Source organism: Lygodium microphyllum, chromosome 4 (genome assembly GCF_053477565.2).
Source record: "Lygodium microphyllum isolate KBCC chromosome 4, Lygodium_microphyllum_v1.1.10, whole genome shotgun sequence".
Lineage (NCBI taxonomy): Eukaryota > Viridiplantae > Streptophyta > Polypodiopsida > Schizaeales > Lygodiaceae > Lygodium > Lygodium microphyllum.
In genome coordinates, this window is record NC_141138.1 from 18,623,657 (window position 1) to 18,635,407 (window position 11,751).

The window sequence follows — 11,751 nt, forward strand, 5'->3', positions numbered from 1 at the left end:
ATTATTTAAACTCAGGGGGATGGTCTAGTGTATTGATGGGGATTTTTAAAGCTCTTCAACCCTAGGTTGGTCACTTTTTGTAAATGTAACCTATCATCTAAGTTGACTACTAAAAAATATAATTTATATGATATATTGGTGTGTATAGGATGTGTTTATATAAAGTCTTTGATATGCAGGTTATTCAATTCAAGGAGGAATATGTAAATACATAGATTCAAAAACCAAAAAGTCAATATTGACATTGGTGGTACCATTATTACCTCTAACATGTATACATGGGGCTTCTTTATAGGGCCATGAACACAAGTGATATGGGCAACAACTTAATACTGATTGCCTAAAGAATTTGACTTAGTTGCTCATGCTAATAGAGCACATGAAACATTTTTGTAGCATAAACTAAAAATCCACATTATTTGTCAATGTGCAAGTGCACCAAATTACATTTTTAGGTCATGCATTCAATTGTATAGAGCATGCATAGTCAAGGTTTTATTAGATGTTATAGTTTCCAAGTGTGACATATGATATGAAACCTCCACATATATTATGGCAGAAAAGAGTCCTAAAATCAAGGTTTGTGAAGGCTCCTTTGGAAGTTACAAGATGTGACCCTAACACTCCATATTAATCACACTCTTTTCCACCCGGCCTTCGTCAAAAGTAAAGCACTAAAAGACTAGACTAGTCAAACATCACATATATACTATTTCATAATAAAAGTTTTTGTTGGTAGATGATACAAAAATATTTCATTGATAAAATTGGAGGGATTTTAAATCAAATCCCATGTATCTATCATACATTTTGTAGATTTGAAAGTTTGAGACCTTTTATTCTAAAATTTAAACAATTATTTAAAGGTTTTCCAATTTCTTATACATTAAACCTAGCCTTTTTTTGAACATTTCATATAAATAAGTCTACTTCAACATTTACATGCTTTAACCCCTCCTCATAGTGATGTTGTTTACTCCATTTGACTTTCTAGACCACAACATGTTAATTACATGTGATCTGTTAATGTCTTGCATGCTATACAAGTTTTCTCCTCTACATTATTTATTGATGAGCATGTGCTAAATCAAATGACTTGATGATACTAATAGAGCATATAAAATAATGCTTTATGTTAGTAATTTCAAAGTTATTAGTAGATAGTTGCTAAGAAAAATAGGTTGTTTGAGATATGCATTTGTATTGATGAGAGGAGTCATTGTGGGACCCATATTTATTATAAGAAATAAATACACTACGACAAGGTCCATGATGTTCCTTTGTCTTTAAGGAGAACACATGTTTGGGATCTACGTTTATATTACAAAACAAAATGAGAACACATTTTGTGGGGCTCAAATTTAAGAAACAAATAAACTGTGATAAGGTCCTTAATGATCCATTGTGATCCATTCCAAAACTATGAAAAAAGTTATTAGTTCTCTACTCCCTCTCTAAAAATAAAGTCATGGAATTTTTATTTCAATACATATAACTTTTGTAGATTTTGAATAGGAGGACTCAAGAGCCCTAGGGGGCAAGGACGTCACCATTGCAATAGTTCCAGTTTGTCGGGGCAAGGGTCCAATCTCTCTTGTGAGACGACTCTCTCCTCTCTCTTTGTAAATTTGATTATGTTGCTATTATTAAATTATAAAATATGATAATGACATATATGTAAAAGAAAAGTATATACATGTTTATATATATAGCAATTTTAAATACATATATTATATATAAATATGTATCTAAAAATAAAATAAATAAATATAAATATAAATATATAAAGTTAACATTAATTTTTTTAAATAAATGTGTATATATATTATACATTTAAATAAATTTTAGATTAATGTATACAAAGTATATATAGTTTAAACAAACTTTAGATTAATGTACATACATATAATAATGTAATATATTAAAAAAATTAGATCAATGTGTGTGTGTGTGCACGTGTGTGCATGCATGCATGTATACATATATATGCATGTATAAACGAATCATCAACTTTAAACATACATTATATATATAAAAATGTATATATAAAAGGACACACACACACACACACACACACACACACACACGTATGTATGTATGTATGTATGTATGTATGTATGTATGTATGTATGTATGTATGTATGTATGTATGTATGTATGTATGTATGTATGTATGTATGTATGTATGTATGTATGTGTGTGTGTGTGTAGAGAGAGAGAGAGAGAGAGAGAGAGAGAGAGAGAGAGAGAGAGAGAGATATATATATATATATATATATATATATATATAAATTCAACGCTCATTTTCCATCTTGAGAAAAACTCATTTTTCTTGAATGAAATGGGCTGTTAAAGTTGCTTTAAAAACGTAACTACCCATATTCCATGTGTCCCATGAATTGGGCTTATGTTAGCATTAGAAATCCATCAATATGATAATGCTCTTTGGGCTCTTGGTTGTATCCCCCAAGAAACAAGTGCTCTTTACCACTTGCACCTATCCCTCTAATGAGAGAGAGGGAGGGGGAGATTGCAACATGGTTTAATCAAAGCCAATTTTCCATCTTAAGAAAATATAATTTTCCTCAAAAGAAATGGGCCTTTAACATTGCTTTAAAAACATAACTAGCAATCTTCCATTCATCCCATGAATTGGGCTTATATTAGGACTGGAAACCCATCAATATGGCAATGCTCTCTGGGCACTTGGCTTCATCTCCTACTACGAGACAAGTGCTTGCACTCATTATTAACTTATGTGTTTTGAATTTTTTGTAGGATGTATAGATTGCTTGATAGGGAACTCATTTTGGTGTCTTTGGGTTTCGATTCCCCTTCAGTCTTATCCAATTAATGTTTTAATGTATCTCTTATAAGTTATTGCTTAATATATAAAAGGCAGATTGTATACTTATAACAATGAATTTCTTTGGTGGATGCCACCAATTTTGTTAGTATTTTTTAGGATACAAATATTTTTGAGAGAGAGAGAGAGAGAGAGAGAGAGAGAGAGAGAGAGAGAGAGAGAGAGAGAGAGAGAGAGAGAGAGAATGTGTGTGTGTGTGTGTGTGTGCATGTGCGTGTGCGTGTGTGTGTGTGTGTAATGAACGGCGCATATGGGAAAATACTAATCACACTAACGGTATAAAAGGTAAAAGAGGGTTTCCTGAGGCATCACAGAATTATCAAGAAATCTCTCTTCCACCTCTCTTCAGCTCTCATGGCTTCTCCTTCTTCCTCCCTCTTTCTCTCTCTCTCTCCCTACTTCGTGTCTTTCTCTCTCTCCTCTTCTTCTTCTCCTATAGTCTTTCTCTCTCTTCTCTCCCTTACTTAGGCTAGCTAGGTCTCCTTCATTATAGTTGGTATTGGAGCCTTGTCCTTGTTCCTTCTTCTTCCCTAGGATTTAGGTTCCTTACGGTTCTTAACAGTTAGAAAATCCTAGTCACACAGTTCCCATAGGTACACAGGGAGTACTCAGACAAATTGTCAGCCTTCTTGAAGACTATGGCAGCCTTTCTTGGGGAGCTCACTAGAGGTTGGAGGTAGAAGAGCAAGAATGGTAGCTCATTTTTACTTCACAGAGCAATTTTACGGGTGCCTCTTCTAAGAAGACCCCTCTGGACTTGGGGAAAAGACTAACCATGACTATCTTTTACAAAAGTGAGTTTTACCCCTTCTTTCTCTCAAGACCCTCAAGCTACCATGGAAGCTCCAGCCCAAAATCTTGCAAGATCTCTCTCCCCCTTCTTCCAAGGCTTGCATGGCACCTCTAGCCACTTTCTTGAGACCCTAGGCTCACCCTAGAGTACATGAGTGCAGCCCCATAGCTTGGTAAAGCCCCCAGGGTTGCCCCCGTAATACCACCAACAGAACGATGGCCCTTGAGCTGCACCATTCCCTGCACTGCTGCTTCTTTGATAAATTGTGCCTCTAACTTTGGAGTTTCCATGGTGAAGGGAACATTCATCAATGAGTGCACTGACTTCTCTACCGGGCACTTGAAGAATCCGTTACTCTCATCAATTGTGTCATACAGAAGCTTAGCCTTCTCAATGTTGTGCTTCTCTACTGCCACTAGGCCTCCTTTGGCGAACAGATCATCAAACACAAGGCCACATACATAAATTCCAAAGCATGGCAGTGTGTTGTACAGAGAATTATTGTCTGCATGGATCTTGCAGTCCAACATTACAAGAGCTATAGGTTGAGCCTTACCTAGAAGGTCCTTGCGAACAATCACAATAGTTACACTAGAAGGACCACTGTTTTTCTTTGCTCCCAGGCCAAATTTGGACACATCCACAGTTTTCAACAAGAATGGTATCACCTATAGGGGGAGGGTAATCTTTGAACTCTACCCCATGGATGGTCTCATTCGCACAGATGCTTGAAAACTGTGTGGTGGCCCTGCCCTGCAGGAACAAGATGGCGTAATCTTCTGGGATATTGAGGAGGGATCTAAGGGTAGATTCAACATTTTGGATCACAGACATGACAGTCACAACAAGGTTTTTTCCATAAGCAAATCCATCCTTAATCTGAGTAAGAAGCTGCTTATCAATTGGGAGTATGAGGTCATCCTTAGTTCCACCATTGTCCATAAGAAGGCTCACAAATCCATCCTCAGAGATGTCAATAAGCTGATAATCAACTCGAGTCACTTCAGGGACATCATAGTTGTGAGAGGAAGGCACAATATCTTCCAACTTCCTCCCCGTGAAAATGTGTGTTGCTGCTATAATAAAGAAGGGGAATTAACAAATGAGTCAAAGACCATTCCTAGAAACACAACACTTTGGTGCCCAACTGAAGTTCCAACAATGGCTGCTTCTCTCCTCTTTTGCTGCTAAAAAAAGTCTTGATTTTTATTGCCACTATTACTGAAGAAATAGATGCTTTAAAGCTACCACATCTAACACTATCTTGAGCTTCTTCTCAGCTACTTCTTTGCTGTCCTGAAATGGGATGCATGCCCTCATTGCGGTGGTATTTCCTACCATACCATTCAGCCAACTCTATGGCATCAAACAAGGTGACTAGATTTTGAGCCATTACATTAGCTAAGAGATTTGAATCTAGCCCATAAATGTATTTATGCAATTTGGCCTCATCACTGATAGCTTCGACATACATGGATAGGTTCATAAATTGGTTAGTATACTCCCGCACGGTGAGATTATATTGGTCAAAATGATACCAATTTCGTGATTGGGAATATTTCAAGATGCACATGGTTCAAGTTTTTGTCTCCCTGGTAGAGAAGGAACGTTTGGCAAGGCAATGGTATCATTTTGACTAGCATAATCTCACCTTGTGGGAGTATACTAACCAGTTTATTAACCTATCCATGTATGTGGAAGCTATCACTGATGAGGCCAAATTGCATAAATACATTTATGGGCTGGATTCGAATCTCTTTGCTGATGTAATGGCTCAAAAGCTAGCCACCTTTTTTGATGCCATAGATTTGGCCAAGCGGTATGGCAGGAAATATCGCCGTAATGAGGGCATGCAACCCATTTCAAGATAGCAAAGATACCCCACTAGGTAGCCCCCATATGCTAGAAATTATCACAGCAACACTGCATTGAATGCCAACCCCAAAATACTGACTTATCCCACTTTTAAAGCTGAGAGAAAACATGGCAGTTTTGGGATAGCACCTCTACCCAAAGGTGACACCAAGTATGGTGAAAGTAAGACTCAGAATGCCTTAGGTTCGAATGGCCAAAGATTCATTTCCCCAGATGTTGTCAAGGACCGAAAGGCTACGGGTTTATGCTTTAAGTGTGGGGATAAATACACACCTGATCATGCAACCCAATGCCCATTTAAGAATTAAAATTGTTAGGTTTAATATCATGTATGTATTGGAAGATTGTGATAAAGTGGATGAGGACCCACATGACACACCACCAATGATGACACGTGCTAAAAATGTAGAATTTGAAGAGGATCTTGACCCCGATCAGTTTTATGATTCTTCAAATGGGTTCCCTTTTGACCCTAGTGGATGCCCTACATTTGGCTTGGCTGGAACATCATTTATGTGGTAGTTGACGGCCTCACTAAAGCAGCCCATTTCATCCCTACAAAATCTCAGTTTACAGCATCTCAAGTTGCCACTCAATTTATGGAGCATATATTTAGGTTGCATGGATTGCCACATGTCATAGTGCATGACTGGGATACCAAATTTATGAATCAATTTTAGTAGATAGTTTTCAACTCCATGGGGACCCAAACTAGCTCCGTCTATCATCCCCAAACAGACAGGAAAACCGAGTGGGTTAATAAGTGGCTCGAGACCTACTTGAGACATTTTTGTCATGATGTGCAGAATGCTTGGGATATGTGGCTGCATTGGTTGGATCTTGACCACACTTGGCCCCTATTTGGATTATAGCCTGCTTCTGGACAACCATTTATTTTGCACCATTTTTGGTCTTGAGCTATTCTCAGCCCCACCTTACCTACATGAGTTGAAAATACACCTTAAGGGCTCTATGATGACACCTCACTTTTCCCGATTGGAGTTTCCTACGGAAAGTTATGACTATTCTCCTACAATAGTCCTGTCTTGGACAACATACCCGTTTGCTTTTGGATAGCCACTTTTTTTGCAAAAATTTTGGTCTTGAATTATTTTCAGCCCCACCTTACCCACATGGAATGAAAGTATATCTTGTGGGCTCCGCAAGACACCTCACTCATCCCGTTCGGAGTCTTCTACCCAAAGTTATAGGGGACTTCCTATAGCAGACCCGTCTTGGACTGCACACTGTCCACCCCATCCAGGGCCTTGTTTTCATGACATGGATGCCCTTGCTTGTTGCCCCTGTGTCACGTGCGGAGTAGTACTCTGTAGCCTCCCCTCTCTATTCCTCCCTTGTTTTTGAGAACAAAAACTTCATGAGATGGGATGGTCAGTAATGAACCGGGCATATGAGAAAATACCAATCACACTAACGGTATAAAAGGTGTAAGAGGGTTTCCTCAGGCATCACGAAATTATCAAGAAATCTCTCTTCCACCTCTCTTCATCTCTCATGGCTTCTCCTTCTTCCTTCCTCTTTCTCTGCAGTATTTCTCTCTCTTCTCTCCCTTAGTTAGGCTAGCTAGGTCTCCTTCATTACAGAGAGAGAGAGAGAGAGAGAGAGAGAGAGAGAGAGAGAGAGAGAGAGAGAGAGAGAGAGAGAGAGAGAGAGAGAGAGAGAGAAGAGAGGCTAAATACCTTTGTATGAGCCCTCTTTCTACAAGGAATGTGCCTTAGGATATCAAGTGCCTTAATTGTTAGTAGCATTGGTGTAAAGCGCCGGCCTAAAATTGGTGCAAAGAACTGACCATATATATCTACTAACAAAATATTTTAGTATTTTGCCACATGGCAACTTATAGAAGATGCCATGCATCAACTAAAGATAGCCATTGAACATCATTTATAGAAAAATAAAATTTCTTCTCACCCACAATTTAAGAAAACCCCTGCTATTGGGCCTTGGCATTCAAGAAGTACCTACCTCTCTATCACACACACACACACACACACACACACACACACACACACACACACACACACACACACACACACACACACACACACACACACACACACACACACACACACACACACACACACACACACACACACACACACACACACACACACACACACACACACACACACACACACACACACACACACACACACACACACACACACACACACACACACACACACACACACACACACACACACACACACACACACAAAGGAGGGGACCAAGATAAGGAAATCTTGCAACATCGCAATTCAAGGGCCTCTCTCTCTCTCTCTCTCTCTCTCTCTCTCAACCTTAGATGTGCAAGCTTAATATTTTGGGGAATCTCATGGTTTTTTTAAAAAAAGGGACTCAATTGACCATGAATCATATTGCCATGTAAGACATGCATCAAGACATGAAATGTGTTAACCAATATTAAAAGTGGTGCTTCAAAGTTTAGCATGAAGCACTAGGAGGAAACTAGTTAAGCTTTATTGAGACCATTCTAAGACAAGGGAAACAAGTGTTGCTTCTCTAAAAATAAGTTCATTGGAAAATTTATGAATTGTGATCCCCCATCACTATTATACATAGAAAAGATTGTGTCTAATGATCCTTTAATGATCCAAGAATGTGAGTATAATTTTTAGATTTATGATTTTGAAAATGACATTGACTCAACACCTACCTTGACATTTTTTTTGCTCGTATACCAAGGTAGGGATTGGGGCATATATTGACGTTGGTCCTAAGGAATACATAGAGGTATTTGAAATGAGAAAGTTGAAACTTTCCCTTTCCCTTTCTCTTTCTCTTTCTTGCATACCATAGTGTAGAGACAAAGTTTTATTAGAATGCATTATGAGAGTCCATTGTGTGTGTGTGTTGCAAGATTTCCATTTTGTGCTACTATGAAAAATTTGTGGAAGAAAATCATGGAAAGAATGCTTGAGTGTGTTCACAATGTTGATTTTGTTCAAGTAAAATGTTTATGCACTCAAATTCATCCACTTTATATTGCATTGCATTGACATAGTATAAAGAGAACTATCTCTTGTATGCATAGCACTTGGTTTCAACCTATTGACCCACGATGAGTGTGAGGCTCCCTATGATATAGGCTTAGTATAATCATTTCCTTGGGGACTAATTTGGTGAGGAATATACTATCTTTTAGAATAAATATTGTGAAGAGTGGGCTTTGTGCCTATGTGTTATATGTTGGGCCAATCATTGGGGTGTAGGACAGCTATAATAGTGGGGCCACAATGATAAGCTAGGGGATGCTTGCTTTGTTTGTATTACGAGGTGCTAACCACCTATATGTTTGGGTACTCCCTCTACTTGGAGTTAGGAAGGGCATCACGTTGGACTACAATCTCGAAATTATATCTACAAACACATTCTTTCAATAAATTAGTTCATAGAGTCTATACTCTTGGCCACAAGCTCTGGGGTTGTTTGGGTGAGTATAGGGGACCGAATTAGAGCCCTAGAGCTAGTGTCGAGCCCATTTTTGGCCCCGATAGGTTGTGCCCTTGTGGAGAGCTACCGATAAGTGGCGGTTCTTGAACCTTGGTTAAATAGGGACTAGTTAGTCAGTTTATGCCAAAGAGCATCGAGATAGACCCATTATTTTTCAATAAACACCATCAAGCTGATATCCAAAAATAAAAAAGAGACGAAAGGGCTAAAAAATGGGTTGAAATCCTTAAGAGGTATTCCCCTCAATCTAGTATCCTGATACCACTACAAGGGAGAGGTCTTAGTGACCTTAGTGACACAAACACTTCTCCCACTAATTCAACCCACTTCAAGTGGGATTGCAATCACACCTTTACAAACTCCTATAGCAAATCTGGTTGTTCTTATGGTGCAACCTATTGCAATTCCTGCAGGAACATCAGATTTGCAAGCTTTAGGTTTGCCTCTACATATATTTAATGGATTAGCAAATGAGAATAGGGAGCTTCACATTAGTGTGTACAGAAACTCATGTTTAATTGCGGAATTCAAGACATGGGACATCTAATGATGTTCTTTGGCATGACCTAAAAGGGGAGGGCTACAATGTGGTATCACATCTTAAAAGCTGGTACCATAACCAGAATCGATTTATTCTATGTAGCCTTTCGAAGGGAATTCACCCTTGAGAGAGAGGTGGACAATATTGGCTACATGTGCTAAATGTGACACATCAAGAGCCCCATGAAAGTGCCTGAGTATGTGCCAAGAAGATGAAAGAGGTCTTTTGCGAATTGCAAGCCTCTATCCCTATCCACCTACTACCCAACTATAATATTTCTTGCATGGATTGGACTTCAATATTCAAGTTCAGTTGAGTAGTATCCCTGTAATGAACATAGATATTGCTATAACCTAAGTAGAGGAAGTAGAGTTTTACTTATAAGCGGCATGTGCATCAAGGGAAAATATAAAATTGATCCTTAGTCTTGGAAATAATTTGGGATTGGTTAGTGGAGATCAAGGTGCAATGAGTACCCCTATGACTAACTGAATGGTAGAGGAATGATACTGGATGTGCCTTTACTACTAGCTCTTATGAATGTTGTTAAGCCAATAGCTAGCCAAAGAGATTCTTTTGTAAACCAAGGGTTAGTACAGATAGCAACCCCTTTGCAAGTTGTGCAACCTAGTGTGGGGTAGCTCTTGAAGCCATTGGTTATGAGTCATCTGCATCAAACATTATAGAGGAAGTAAAAGATATAATGAAACATTATACGGATATGATCACTGAGCAATACCACCAAATCTCTGTAGGTGTTAGTTTTTCAAAGTACCAACAAAATCTGATGGGTACTAGAAAGCCCAATGATGTGGGCCTATCGTGATTCAGTTATAAGTGGTGTGATGGCCAACATTTCCCTCATAATTGTCCTAATGTCAAATGTAATATATGTGGTGAGTCTGGTCACTTAGCCACTACTTGTTGGAGTAAGGTTAGTTCTCTTGAGCAAGGTAATCAGCAACCTCGGCCTGTGAACCATCATGCAAATAACAAGAATACTAAAGGAGAGGGCCTTAAGCAAATTTTGCAAAGGGATAAAGCCACACTTGAGGAAACACCTAGTGGGGTAAGTTTGGTTAAAACTTTGCAAATCCATGAGAGATTATCTTCTAACAATGTTAAGGTAGTAACTAGGGGTCAAAAACTAAAAGATAATTTAAAAAAATGACCCTAATACAAGCAAAGTTAACCCTGAACCTAGCAAAGATGATAAGAAAGTGTTGGATGCCCAAGCAGGTCCTCTTAAAGATAATGGTGTTTTAGAGGAGTTTGTGGTCAAAAGAAAATAGAACTTGAAAGAAAAGGAGGGTACTAAGATTATCAAGAAGCCAAAAGAGTGGCTCATGTGGAAAGAAAAGAGAGTAGTAGCAGACTTCTATGAGTTTGACTTAGCAAACACACTATGTGAAGTCAAACCGGATGTGTATATGCTACAACTAATCCAATTGTCACAAAATATTCTTAAAGAGTTTAAGAAAATCTTACAAATGGATTATGTCATAAAACCTTTTGGTGTCCATCCATTGGGTAGTGAATGGTGGGATCATGTAGAGAAGCATTGCCCTAGGGTGCATGCATATGTCAATGGAACCCTGATAGAAAATATAGTGGTGGAACTCGACTCATCCATAAATATTATGAGTATGGATTTATTAGAGACGTTGGGTCTACCAATCCAAAAGGATGTCACGATGATTTTAAAAATGTGTTATGTTAGCCTAAGGCAACTAAAAGGAATGGTGGCACAAGTACATGGGATGGTTGCTAATATTGAGTACATCCTTAACTTTGATGTTATTCGATTTGCAGGGAGGCCAAGCTATCAATTTGTTGCTTGGACTTCTATGGATATTATATTATGATTGTTTGGTGGATATCCCAACTCATCGACTAATTTTAGGGCATGAGTTAAAGAGAATAATTATGGATGCATACCTTGAGCACCCATTGGATAAAATGGCATTACATCTCACTACAAAATGGGAGGCACTCAAGTGATCCTCAGCTGCTGCTATTGGAACCTCAAGCTCCAATGATTCTGAAGAGTGTTCTTTTATTGAGGAGGTTTGCCAAGTATGTTTAAAGTGAATTGTTAGAGGCAAAGGATAGGATTCGTGATGTTGATGTGATAGAGTTGGATCTTGGGACTCCCAATGATCCCCACTCCATTAAACTCGA

At 38.5% G+C, this 11,751-nt stretch overlaps 1 pseudogene; it reads right to left on the minus strand.

Annotated features, from left to right (window-relative positions):
* Positions 1 to 3,769: 3,769 nt before the first annotated feature.
* On the minus strand, positions 3,770 to 5,133 carry LOC148036844 (phosphoserine aminotransferase 1, chloroplastic-like; annotated as a pseudogene).
* Between the last annotated feature and the right edge of the window lie 6,618 nt (positions 5,134 to 11,751).